We start from the raw sequence: 12,876 nt of genomic DNA on the forward strand, positions 1-12,876 counted from the left end.
CACCATTTTGACGTGGTTCTCATGTTCTGATTGTGATCTAGAAAACACCAAAAAATCGTCCAGGTAGATTATCAAGAACCGATCTAGATAGTCCTGAAAAATATCATTGACAAAATGCTGGAACGTTGCGGGGGCTCCGCATAATCCATAATGCATAACTCGGGACTCGAATAATCCGAATTTAGTCTGAAAGGCAGTCTTCCACTCGTCCCCTTCTCTGATGCGAACTAGATTATAAGCCCCTCGAAGATCCAGCTTGGTGTAGACCTTGGCTCCTCGAAGTCGGTCCAGTAGATCCGAGATTAAGGGCAGGGGATAACTGTTCCGCTTGGTGATATTGTTCAATGCTCTATAGTCCACCACCAAGCGTAATTCCCCTGACTTCTTCTTCACAAACATCACTGGGGAGGCGGCTGGGGATTGAGAGGGTCTGATGAATCCCTTGCGAAGGTTTGTCTCTATGAATTCCCTGAGAGCTTCTTGCTCCGGTTCAGTCAGGGAGTATAGGTGCCCTCGCGGGATCGGGGCCCCCTCCACCAAGTCAATGGCACAGTCATAAGGTCTATGTGGGGGTAATTTCTCGGCTTCTTTTTCATTGAATACATCCCAATACTCGGAGTACTTCTTGGGCAGGGTGATGATGGGCTCGGTCTCTGTGGCATGGCAGACCTTGGCTACGAGGCAATGGTTTTGGCAGTACTTTGAAGCAAACTGTAGTTCTCTGTTGGACCAGGAGATGCTTGGGTCGTGGAGAGTCAGCCACGGGATTCCCAAAATCACAGGGAAATGGGGAACCTCGGTAACAAAGAAAGAAATCTCTTCCATATGTTCCCTTATCCACATCCTGGTGGGTTCTGACCACTGGCTTACGGGCCCCGTTTTGAGGGGGCGGCCGTCTATGGCTTGCACCACACGGGCATTCTTGAAGTCATGATATTGTAATCCCAGAGAGTCGGCATACTCTCTGTCAATGAAGTTGTTGGTGGCTCCGGAGTCTATCATGGCGTGGATCATGACGGGTCCCCTTTTTGCTGACCACAAGGTGACCACTAGAAGGAACAGGACTCCGGTTGGCGGCTCTTGAATGGGTTTCCTGACCGGGTTGGCGAGCCTCTCTACGCCCGGTCGTTGGCTTCCCCCGCCGGCTGTGTGCCAGCCGCCTCAGACGCCTTCGTCTCCGTGGAGGACGCCGCCGCAAGACGGGCGGCGGGCTTCCCTTTGGCTGGACACTCTCTGGCGAAGTGGCCCCCATTTCCGCAATACCAGCAGAGATTTAAGCGTTGGCGACGGGCCTTCTCGGCGGCATCTAACCTGGGTCGCACGTTGCCCAACTGCATCGGCACCTCCTCGCTCCCTCTGGGGTATGGGGTTGGTGGTGGGGGTCTCCACACTGGACGCGGCTGGACGCTGGCGGGAGCGGGGGGTTTTGCCCCAGCTCTACCGCTCTGACCACGTACCCATTGTTTCCTGTTGGCAATCAAGACTTCAGCCCGTAAACATTGGTCAATGAGTGCTTCGAGGGACTGGGGAGGGTCCACCTTGGAGATTTCTTCCAGCATTTCAATGTTGAGACCCTCCCGAAATTGTCCCCTGAGGGCTACATCGTTCCAGCCGGTGCTGTGGGCCAGCACTCGGAACTCAGCTATGTACTGAGACATGGGTCTGTCTCCTTGAAAGAGGCGCCGGAGTTTATGGCCGGCTGCCTCCAAATTGTCCTCGATTCCCCAGGTCTCCTTAAGGTGATCCAAGAAGCGTTGCGCTGTTCTTAGGTGGGAAGAGGCTTGATCGAATAGGGCCGTCGCCCAGCTGGCCGCTGGTCCGTCTAGAAGGCTGTAAACCCACGCCACCTTGATGTCTTCTTGGGGAAACTCGGCGGCACGGGCCTCTAGGTAAGCCTGGCACTGGCGGCGGAAAACTTGGACCTTGGAAGCTTCTCCAGAAAACTTAGTTGGCAACGCCATGGCCGGGAGGCGGACTCCGCGCTCCCTCAATCCTTTTATTTCTCCATCCTGCGCGTTGAGTCTGTCACGGATGCGATCCACTTCATCTTTGCTGATGGTGTAGCTGAGCGGCTGCCCAGCCGGCGCGGCTCCGGTCGACATTCTGGCCTTGGTTAATTGGTGCTTATGGGTGGCGGAGTCAAACTGTCAGGACCCAGGCTGCAAAGGCACCAATAACCAAACACAGAGGCCAGAATCTATCTAATATCTTTATTGAAGGAATATATAAAGTTAATAAAAGCAAGTATATGAAATAGTCCAAAAGCAGACCTTTCAGGAAAGGTCTAAATTAGTCCAAAAAAGCGATGTCTAATATGAAATATTAAGGTTCAAAGTTGTAATCCAATAACCGAAACACTCACTTTGCCAGGCAAAGTGAGGGGAGATGACAAGGTCCTTTAGTCCATAAACTTGAGCAAGGCTAGGAAATAACTTGATACTTGAAACAAGGCTTAAAACGTGGAACAAGGTAACAAGGAACAAGAACAAGGTCCGTGGAAAAACTTGGTAAAATCCGTGATACAAGGCAATGTTTAGTCCTGGGAAACAAGCAAGGTCCGTAGGTAAACAAAGGCAGAAACAGGAGCGAAGGCTGGAAAGCAGGGCAAGGCTTGAGCAGGAGCGAGGCTTGAAACGGAGCGCGCTGTCCAGACACAACTCGCTCCGGAGGTTGACGAATTGACTCCGCGAAGTTACTTCGCGGGTAAATCACCTATATAGAGTCTAACTTTCCCGCCGAAGCAGTTCTCTGGGAACCAGAAACGAAAGCTAATCTTTGAGACCAGATGTTTGCCTCCTTAAGGATTCTCACGAAAAAGCAGACTTAATTGGCTGAATTCTTGGCTGCTATCCTCGCACTCCTGCGCGAAGCAGCTTCCAAACTTCTCTGTTGTTTACAAAACTCATGGCGGGAGAACACAGGAGAAGTGGGCTCCGGATTTGTTTGACATACTTCTGGGTCACAACTCTCTTGCAGGTGCAAGGTTCCCAGATCTGCCTGGGAAAGATCTGGCTGGGAAGATTCCAGTTCAGACTGGGAAGGTAAAAAACCCAAGTTTTCTTCATCATCAGGCATTACAGTGTCATAAGCAGGACTACAAGGCCCATGAGTCATCACAGCAAATGTGTACTAGGTGTATCACACAATCTTTACCTGGAGAAAAGATAGCCATACTCCAAGCGGGATTGGATGGAACCATAATGCTTTGCTTCAGCTTTTGTACACGCGCTTCGCAAAAAGAAAATGGGGGAGTGAGGCGGGAGGTTAAAGAACCCCAGGAAATGCCATATATGGGCAGAGATGGCGACGGCTAGCGACCCGGGTGCATAAGCTCACAGAAACATGTGATTTCTGGGAAATCACGTGTTTCTGAAGAAATGAAAGCTAAAGATAAACAAACTGCGCGTGCGCACGCAGGCGCTCTGAGTGATTGTGAACACGACACAGAAAGAGTGCACCCGGGCCGCTGGTCAGCGCTGATTGGATACAAGTCGAGCCGCGTCACAACTCTAAGCCAATGAATTTGCTTGTGGGCGGGCATAACCCGAACCCTGTAATGTGTATAAATATTTACTCAGCTGGGGGTTCTCCCTGGGAAAGCACTGTGTTGTGCTAGGGGGAACCCCAGCGGCCGCTTGCCAATAAACTGTTTTCTTGGAAAGACTCCAGTTGTCCGTCTCCAATTCCTCCCACTGCGCTCGCAAGGACCGTAGCACAAAGGTTCCGCTACAATGCAGTACCTTCACTCGCTTCTTGAGACCACAGCAACTGCTACATATGACAGAACTGAACTAAATCTGGTATATATATCCCAAATGACACACTTTATATGTTGCAGCAGTTTGGGGGAGGATGGACCAAGGACGATGGGATTTGCAGTACCTTCATCCAATTCACCTCCCACAGGCCACTGTGATTCCCATGAATGATGAAACTGTACCATACTTGACACACAGGTGCAATGTGGCCCCCTTTGCGCCCTGGTCCAGTTTGGCGCAGGGTGGGCCATGGATGATGGGATTTGCAGTACCCTCACCCAATTCACCTCCCATGGACCACTGTGATACCCATGAAAGATGAAACAGTACCATACTTGACACACAGGTGCAATGTGACACAATTTATGTCCTGGTGTGGTTTGCAGGAGAATGCACCAAGGATGATGGGATTTCCAGTACCTTCATCCAATTCACCTCCCACAGACCACTGTGATGCCCATGAATGATGAAACTGTACCAAACTTGACACACAAGTGCAATGTGGCCAGCTTTAAGTCCTCCTGCCGTTTGAGGAAACAACTGACCAGGGAAGATGGGATTTACAGTACCTTCACTCACTTCCTCAGACCACTGCAACCCACACCAATGACTGATCAAGATCAAACTTGATACATTGCGTCCCCATGACCTACTTTACATCCTGGCGCTATTTGGAGGGGGATGGACCATGGACTTACATATGGAGTTGTAGTTCACCCATACCAATTGAAGACAACTGACACTGGATCGAGACTAAACTTGGAACAAAGGCAAACAATTCCATTCTCAAATAACCCGGGCACCGCCGGGCCCCCAAGCTAGTATATAATAAAAGTGAATGTTTGTATGTATGCGGGTATGTATGTATCTATGCGGTGGAGTATGTGGCAGCTTTCTGATTGGCCGCCACTTTCACGGACAACTACGACCGCCACAAATGACTGATCTGGGCCAAACTGGACACGCTTACTCCCCATGGTGCCGTTTGCGGGATGATGGACCATGGGTGATGGGATTTGTAGTACTTTCAATAGCTACGGCTCCCACAGGCTACTGCGACGCCCACCAGTGCCAGAACTGGACCAAATTCGGCCCACAGAACCCCAATGAACCCCTTTCCATCCTGGGGCAGATTGGGGGAGGATGGACCAAGTAGCTTCACTCACTTCTTGCTCTGGGAATTGTAGTTCACCCTTATACAGACAGCACTGAACTCAGCCGACGTTGGATCTGGACCAAACTTGGCACACTGCCTCATCATGCTCAACTGTGCATACAGGCAGGGTTTCAGGGTGATTGACCTTAGCCTCTGGGAGTTGTAGTTCACCCTTATACAGACAGCCCTGAACCCAGCTGACGTCGGATCTGGACCAAACTTGGCTACTGCCTCATCATGCCCAACTGAGCATACAGGCAGGGTTTCGGGGTGATTGACCTTAGCCTCTAGGAGTTGTAGTTCATCCTTATACAGACAGCACTGAACCCAGCCAACTTCAGATTCTGACCAAACTTGGCACACAAGTTTCTCAAAACACCCAGGCACCACCGGGTCCCCAAGCTAATATTTAATATTTGTCATGGTTTAATCTACTAACAATAACTCTACCTCCCCCTTTTTCCTCTTTCTTGGTTTCCCTTTTCTTATTTTTCCGTTATATCAATTGAACATTTTTAATTTTAAAAATATAATATATGTTGTCAAAGGTAGAGAGGGAAGAGAGGGTATATCAGCAACTTATCTTTAGATCCTTCATAATCAAACTTTAGGAGCAAATGGTAAGGTACTGATGAGTCACTTTACTGGAAACCTGTTCTGAGCACTTGCAATTGCTCTTTTCATTACAGGAAGGCACCATTTATTTTCGAAGTCTCAAGGCCTCTAACTAATTTATCAGTATGGATTTCATTAACCTCCATCTCAGTCAACGTTATCTGAATTACATTCTGTTCCTAACGAAATTGAAAAGTTTTCAAGTTTCACAAATCCTAGTTCACTCTAAAAAATAACTTGAATGTATAGTGAAAGTCTGAGTGCTCCTATGTGCAATGAGATGGTCTATCTAGCTGCTAGAAGCATGCTGGCAAATATCTTGTGAAGTAATGCATTGGTGTTTAACTATTTGTTCTAAGATTGTTAAATATTGGCCATTGAGGGTTTGAAGATGACATTGAATAATTTTATATACATGTATTTATGTATTTATAAAGGTTGGGGGGGGGAGAGAGAGATGATAGATAGATAGATAGATAGATAGATAGATAGATAGATAGATAGACCATGATAATAACAAATTCTGCATTATTAAAGGCAAATATGAAACTAGAATTCATGTATGTTTCCACATATAATTTGGAGTTTGCTCAATGTATGGTACTATACTTGTCAATAAATACATTTCAACTGATAATTTATTGAGCTTCCAGCAAATAAACACTATTTTGAAAGGATGTCACATTGAGGAGGAGGCAAGCATATTTTCTGTTGCTCTAGAGACAGGACACAGAGCAATGCATTCAAATTACAGGAAAGGAGATTCCATCTAAACATTAGGAAGACCTTCCTGATGGCCAGAGCTGTCTGACTGTGGAATATGCTGCCTCCTCAGAGCATATTGTTGGAGTCTTCTTCTCTGGAGGTTTTTAAGCAGGGGCTGGATGGCCATCTGTCAGGAATGCTTTAAATGCATTTTTTTTGGTATGGCAGGAGGTTGGACTGGATGCTTCAACTTTATGATTCTATGATTCTTGTATTTAATAAATTTATTCTGTTCTACCATTTTTATTTAATAGGGTTGTTTTTTAAAATATAGTGTACTCTGGGATAGATAGGGAGGAGTATTTGGATTTCTCAGCTAGAGAGCTCTAGTGCCTCGCCAAACTACAAATTGTCGGTTTCCATAGGTTTCAGTCATGACAATTAAAATAGAATCATAGCACAAAGAATATGTAGTGTGAAGATCTAGGATATGAGGTTTTTAAATATATATATATATTTATCTGTAAGCCCCGGTAGCGAAGTGTGTTAAAGCACTGAGCTGCTGAACTTGCAGACTGAAAGGTCCCAGGTTTAAACCCCGAGAGCAGGGTGAGCGCCTGCTGTTACTCCAGCTTCTGCCAACCTAGCAGTTTGAAAACATGCCAATGTGAGTAGATCAATAGGTACTGCTCTGGCGGGAAGGTAATGGCGCTCCATGCAGTCATGCGAGCCACATGACCTTGGAGGTGTCTACAGACAACGCCGGCTCTTCGGCTTAGAAATGGAGATGAGCACCAAAACCCAGAGTCAGACATGACTGGACTTAACGTCAGGGGAAACCTTTACCTTTTTATCTGTAAGCAATAGAAGCTTTCATTTAGTTTATTTATGATGAAACAGAAGGATGCTAATGGTATGTTCTGTTTTCATGGTAAACATGCATTTTGACTTAATCACTTAATCACTTCAGAAAAAGTGCTAGCATTACATAGATTTAGAGAATATTCTTTGTTCCAAAATTAGATAACATTATTTTGTTGACCACAACTGAATACGAAAGCCAAATGAAAAACTGCAGATCACAACCCTGCCTTCTGCATTAGAAGCCGTGGACAAATTGACCTATTGAAAAGCAGCATACAAAGAATATTAGTCCTATTTCCACTAGAAAGCCATATAGTTTCAATTGTTGAAATTCTGAAAAAGTCTAACATTAGACTTTTAGGCATTTTGAACAGTACACTTTAGAATTTGCCTCAGCAACTGCTAATGGATTTTGAAAACATTTCATAAAGATGTATAAAAGCTTTTGGAAAATAACAGGACCTTTTATTTACTGTGAATAGTACCAGAACATGAATTCTAGTTTGGAATGGTGTGCCCATACATAGAAGAGGGTACATTTTGAACCTGATTAGGTTAATTAATAAATATAACAGCAAACATGATTAATTTGGAAGGCACTAATAAAATGTTAGCTTACCATCTGCAGACTTCTGTCTTCTCTACCAATTATTGATTTCTCATAATTGCAAACTATGGTTAGGCATATGTTCTGACAGCCTTTAGCATACAATGTAAAAAATGCAGGCCAATGTTCTCTATCAGCTACTTACTTAATTAAACCCTGTTTCCCCAAAAATAAGTCCTACTCTAAAAATAAACAGGCCTAAAAACCAAGACACCAAGTTTTATTTTGTTGTGCTAAGTAATCAATTCAGAGAAATAGAATATGACAACAAGAAAGGAATAACATTTGTCCTGGGATGGCATATAGTCATCGCCCTGCTCTCAGAGAAAGCCCATGTTTGGGTGGGTAGGTGTGGACTGGAACTTGTGTCGAAGTGTGTTACTTAAACCAGCTTTGACACGGGTTTTAGTCCTGTATGGAAGGGTCCTCACTTATGAGAAACTTTTATCCACCATAAATTGCCATCGCATTTAGTATTCCTCTTGCACTCTAGCACTGAAACCCCCTTTCACCCAGCACCACATCAGAATCCAGTGATCCAATAATAAATTGTTTATTGGAGAAAGTATATAAAAAGGGGAAAAGGCTAATCTAAAAGAGACAGTCAGGATATAAAATGAAATACACAAAAGAAGCCAGAGTTCAGTAGCAGTAATCAAAAAATGCTAGGTTAAACACCAAAACCAAAGAATCCAAGAACACAGAATTAATCCAAAGGTATATGCAAGAACATGAAAACAGGAACCTCTCCAAGATAAAGTTTCCAAAGATATATAGGCATAAGCAGGAACATGAAACAGGAATCTCTCCAAGGTAAATTCTCCAAAGGTATATAGACATAAACAGGAACATGAAACAGTACAGGACAATACAGGAACCATGAACTTGGAAGCATGAATAGGAGACTGATCCCCATTAGCAACGTTTTCTCCTCTGAAAGGCCTGGAGCCAAACCACTTAATTTAAGCCCAGCAAGGCACCCATGACATCATGCCTAACACATCCAGACATCAAGGTCTTATCTCAAATCCTCTGAGAATATCTAGTCTGCTTGCTTTTCATGCCCTGCATTCTCAGATCTAATCTACACTCCCTTGTAACCTCATCTTCCCAAGGCCTTTTCTCTAGGGAAATTGTACTTTCATTTTCCCCTATTGCCTTGGAATGATCTGAAGAATTCAAAACATCAGCTTTGTCTGCCTGAAATTCCCCCCAAACACTAACAGACACCTCATTTTGGAACCCATCACCCCTATAAAGTCTATATGTTTTGCTGGGAAAAAAGAGAGAAACAATTTCTCTGTGATCTTAAAATTTTACATCGGTAACTCAGAATTTCTGGATATGTTTGTAATGCAAATATAAAACAGGCCAGAAGAGTTATTTTTTCCCTTACAAATAGACAAGGATGTTTAATAAATTAGAGGAGCAAGGAGCTTATAAAAGACATAGGACTAAAGCACAAAATTGCTCTGTGTAGTCAATATGAACAATTCTGTCACATCTTTGGAAGTCTCTTGTTATTTATTTTGGATTTTTTTTTTAAAAAAAGCCCTGCTAATGTAACCTCAACAAGCAGACAGGAGGTGTCACATTTTGACAGCAGCAATTACACGGAATAAGTCACATGTGGGTAGAAAACCACTTTTCTAAGTAACAGCCCCTTTACCACCTCCTTGTTTAATCTGTACCCAAATCACTTCCACACTTCAAACAATTCAGGGAGAGGTTTTCAAATTGTTTGAATCTTTCAAGGTAGGAAGAGAGTTATTTTCCCCCCATTAGAAATGACATTCCCCTGTCTGGCAAGCTTGAAACTATTGTTCATAGAAGAAAGAAAAGTCAGAGTTTGTAATATTTGTTTTACTCATTACCTTGCTTTAAATGGATAGACCAGAATTGGGCAAACTTTGGTCCTCCAGATGTTTTGGACTTCAACTCCCACAATTCCTAACAGCCAGTAGGCTGTTAGGAATTGTGGGAGTTAAAGTCCAAAACACCTGGAGGACCGAAGTTTACCCATGCCTGGGATAGACTAACATTTGAAACTTTTCAAGGATGGAGAAGTCACTGATCTCACTGGGTTGGACTTACTTTGTCTATGGGGCATGTTTTATTTCTAAGTGTTGGATATGGAACCTGATTAATAATATAATTCCAAACGTTGCATGTAATCTACTTTTCATAAATGTTACCTACTCTTGCAGTAGTCTGATTTATAGCTTTTATGTCTGCTTGCTCCACTCTTGTCCCCCAAAAGTAGTCATTGCATTGATTCTAGTCATTAAATTCCTATGGGTAGTATTTTACTTCAAGAAAAAACCAGCAGGATCTGGCCCTGTTAAGTATGGGTTTTTTTGTCATAAATTGCCTTTAATGTGTCCACTGATATCATCCTCCATCTCTGTAGCTGGGCTAAGCTGCTGTCAAGGCTTGGCTTATATTAGGTTTTGTCTGCCTCTCTTCTCCCTTTATATGGATCATCAAATAATCTAGAAAATAGGTACTTGTCTTTTTCTTTCTCTCTCTGAATGAATAGAAATAAATGTCTTTTAAAAATCTCAGTATCAAAAAGCTTAACATTTAAAGAAAGAACAGCCATTTTGGAGAGAGAATGGAACAATAGGTTTCTCCTATTCCATGCACAAGAACCAACCATCTCCTTCACTTAGGTTTTGTAACTCTTTTGCCAATATCGAAGGTCTTGTATCTTAACTCACTTATATGCTTTACTTCAAGTGTTAAATTGCCTATTGTGAAGGTGGTAATAGAAACAGGAAAATAATTTTAATAAAAATGTCATTCACTGACAAAGTGAATTTTACTGTCCTCTTAAAGGGTCTTCAATTGACTTGATTGACAGAAGCAATGACCCCTGGTAAGATAGTGTAATTCAGCATAACTTAGAACATAGATTTTAAAAAGTACTGTACTTTGTTTCATTATTCTTTCTAAACTTTGCCATCAACTTATTTGTAATATATTCTATTATCTGAGGACGCCTGCCATAGATGTGGGTGAAATGACAGGAGAGAATGCTTCTGGAACATGGCCATACAGCCCGGAAAACTCACAGCAACCCAGTGATTCCGGCCATGAAAGCCTTCGACAACACATCCCATTATCCCTAAATGTATGCAAGAATATTACTTAAAATGCATTATTTCCATGAGCTGATTCCCCAGTATAATCATCTTAGAGACCTATGAGCAGAAGCCTGGTGATGTTACAAGGTAGAGAGCTGATGATGTCACAAGGAGTTTCAATGTACTGAGCATCTGTTCTGTCTTTTCTTGTTGGCTGATTTTCCTTTGCAAGAATTGACTCTGTTTTTCCTTTATTTTGCCAATCCACAACTAGTAGTTCTGTTCTGGAGTCTTTTGTGAGAGACTTTATCAAAATTATTTTTGAAATTTAGGTAAACTATATCTACCATGTGAACCCTGCCATTGTAGTGTTTTTAGCTAGGATCATGGATAAAAGGATCTATGCCTGGTCAGCATATGCTAAAACCAGAAGGGCCAGGCCAGAGAAACAACTCACCAGGTTAAAGACAAGCCACAGATGTTTATTGGCCAAAAAAGGATGCAAGTGCTGTACAAACAATTTCATTCAAAATGTACAAGCATACATCTCATACAGTCCTGACAGCCATTCAAACCTTCCACTCCCTCCTCTAATTGGACAGAAAAAAAGACTGGTTAGAATCCGCTCCAGGATGGTTGAAGGCTCCCCTGACATCACAGCTTCCAGGGGGGGATTCCCTTCCAGGGGGGGAGAATGACAGCTGGGAACAGGTCAGGCAAAGGACCAATCAGCTATTGGGACACCCCCTGGGAGGGTGTGAACCAGAGAAAACAATGCTAGTGATATGTTGATGAACTTTTGATTAGCACAACTGTCCATTTCCATTACAATCAATGATACAGGGATCAGGAAACAAAGGTGTAAGACTCAGAAACAAAGGTCCGATCCTGGGCAATCAAGAGATGGGTTGTCAAATAAAAGAATTAACAAATATACATATTTTTAAGTCTCTGTTTCTGCAGGGGCAACAGACTCTTAGCTTTGGGGGAATCGCACAAGCATTTCTGAGCTAATCTAGATGACATTGGGCTCGGGGCTGTGGCGCAGGCTGGAGAGCAGCTGCAATGAATCACTGCAATGAATCACTCTGACCAGGAGGTCATGAGTTCGAGGCCTGCTCGGAGCCTATGTTTGTCTTGTCTTTGTTCTATGTTAAAAGGCATTGAATGTTTGCCTATATGTGTAATGTGATCCGCCCTGAGTCCCCTTCAGGGTGAGAAGGGCGGAATATAAATGCTGTAAATAAATAAATAAATAAATATCATCTATCCTTACATATAAACAATGAATCTGACGATTATCTGGCTTGAGAAACAGCCAGGGGAATTTGTCCCACTTTTGTTGGAATCCACCCTGAGTCCCTTTGGGGAGATAGGGTGGAATAGAAATAAATTATTATTATTATTATTATTATTATTATTATTATTATTATTATTTTATTGTATGACACAGCAAACAAGATAGACATGCTGGATTTCATATCACAAAATCACAATTCGAACACTTCCCAAGTGTCCAGGAGTGTGTGATGTATTATTATTATTATTATTATTATTATTATTATTATTATTATTATTATTATTATTATTCTAGCCTTAGGATATTTTAGCAGGGTTATGGAGGGTGGCTGTCCCTAAGCTACAGTTTGTACAATTTTATAAAGCAATTCATATGCAGTGTATATAGGAAATAGATATAGTGTACAGTTAAAAGATACAAGTTAGACAAAATCGTAAAGTTGATACAGTTTATTGAAGGGTTAGATACGATAAAGTTTAGAGGTTTACAGCTGTTGGTGGTCAATCTCGATCTTCTGATGCTTTGTACTTGCACAAGACCGGAAAGGGTCTTTTTAGAAAGGAAAAAAAAATCATATATTTATTTCTGAGCCCTTGGTGAACTATAAGTCTTCCGGGGGGTGCGGGGTTTACCGTGGTTCAATAACACCACAGTGAGTCTTTCTCCAGTGCTACAAAAAGCCTGCGCAGGCTGCATCCACACTGCAAAACAATTCAACCCCCAGTGTGGAGTATGCTTCCCTGGTTTGACCCCTGTTACCATCACACATCTCCCTTATAAGCCAT

This window comes from Anolis carolinensis, chromosome 4 (genome assembly GCF_035594765.1).
Source record: "Anolis carolinensis isolate JA03-04 chromosome 4, rAnoCar3.1.pri, whole genome shotgun sequence".
Classification (NCBI taxonomy): Eukaryota; Metazoa; Chordata; class Lepidosauria; order Squamata; family Dactyloidae; genus Anolis; species Anolis carolinensis.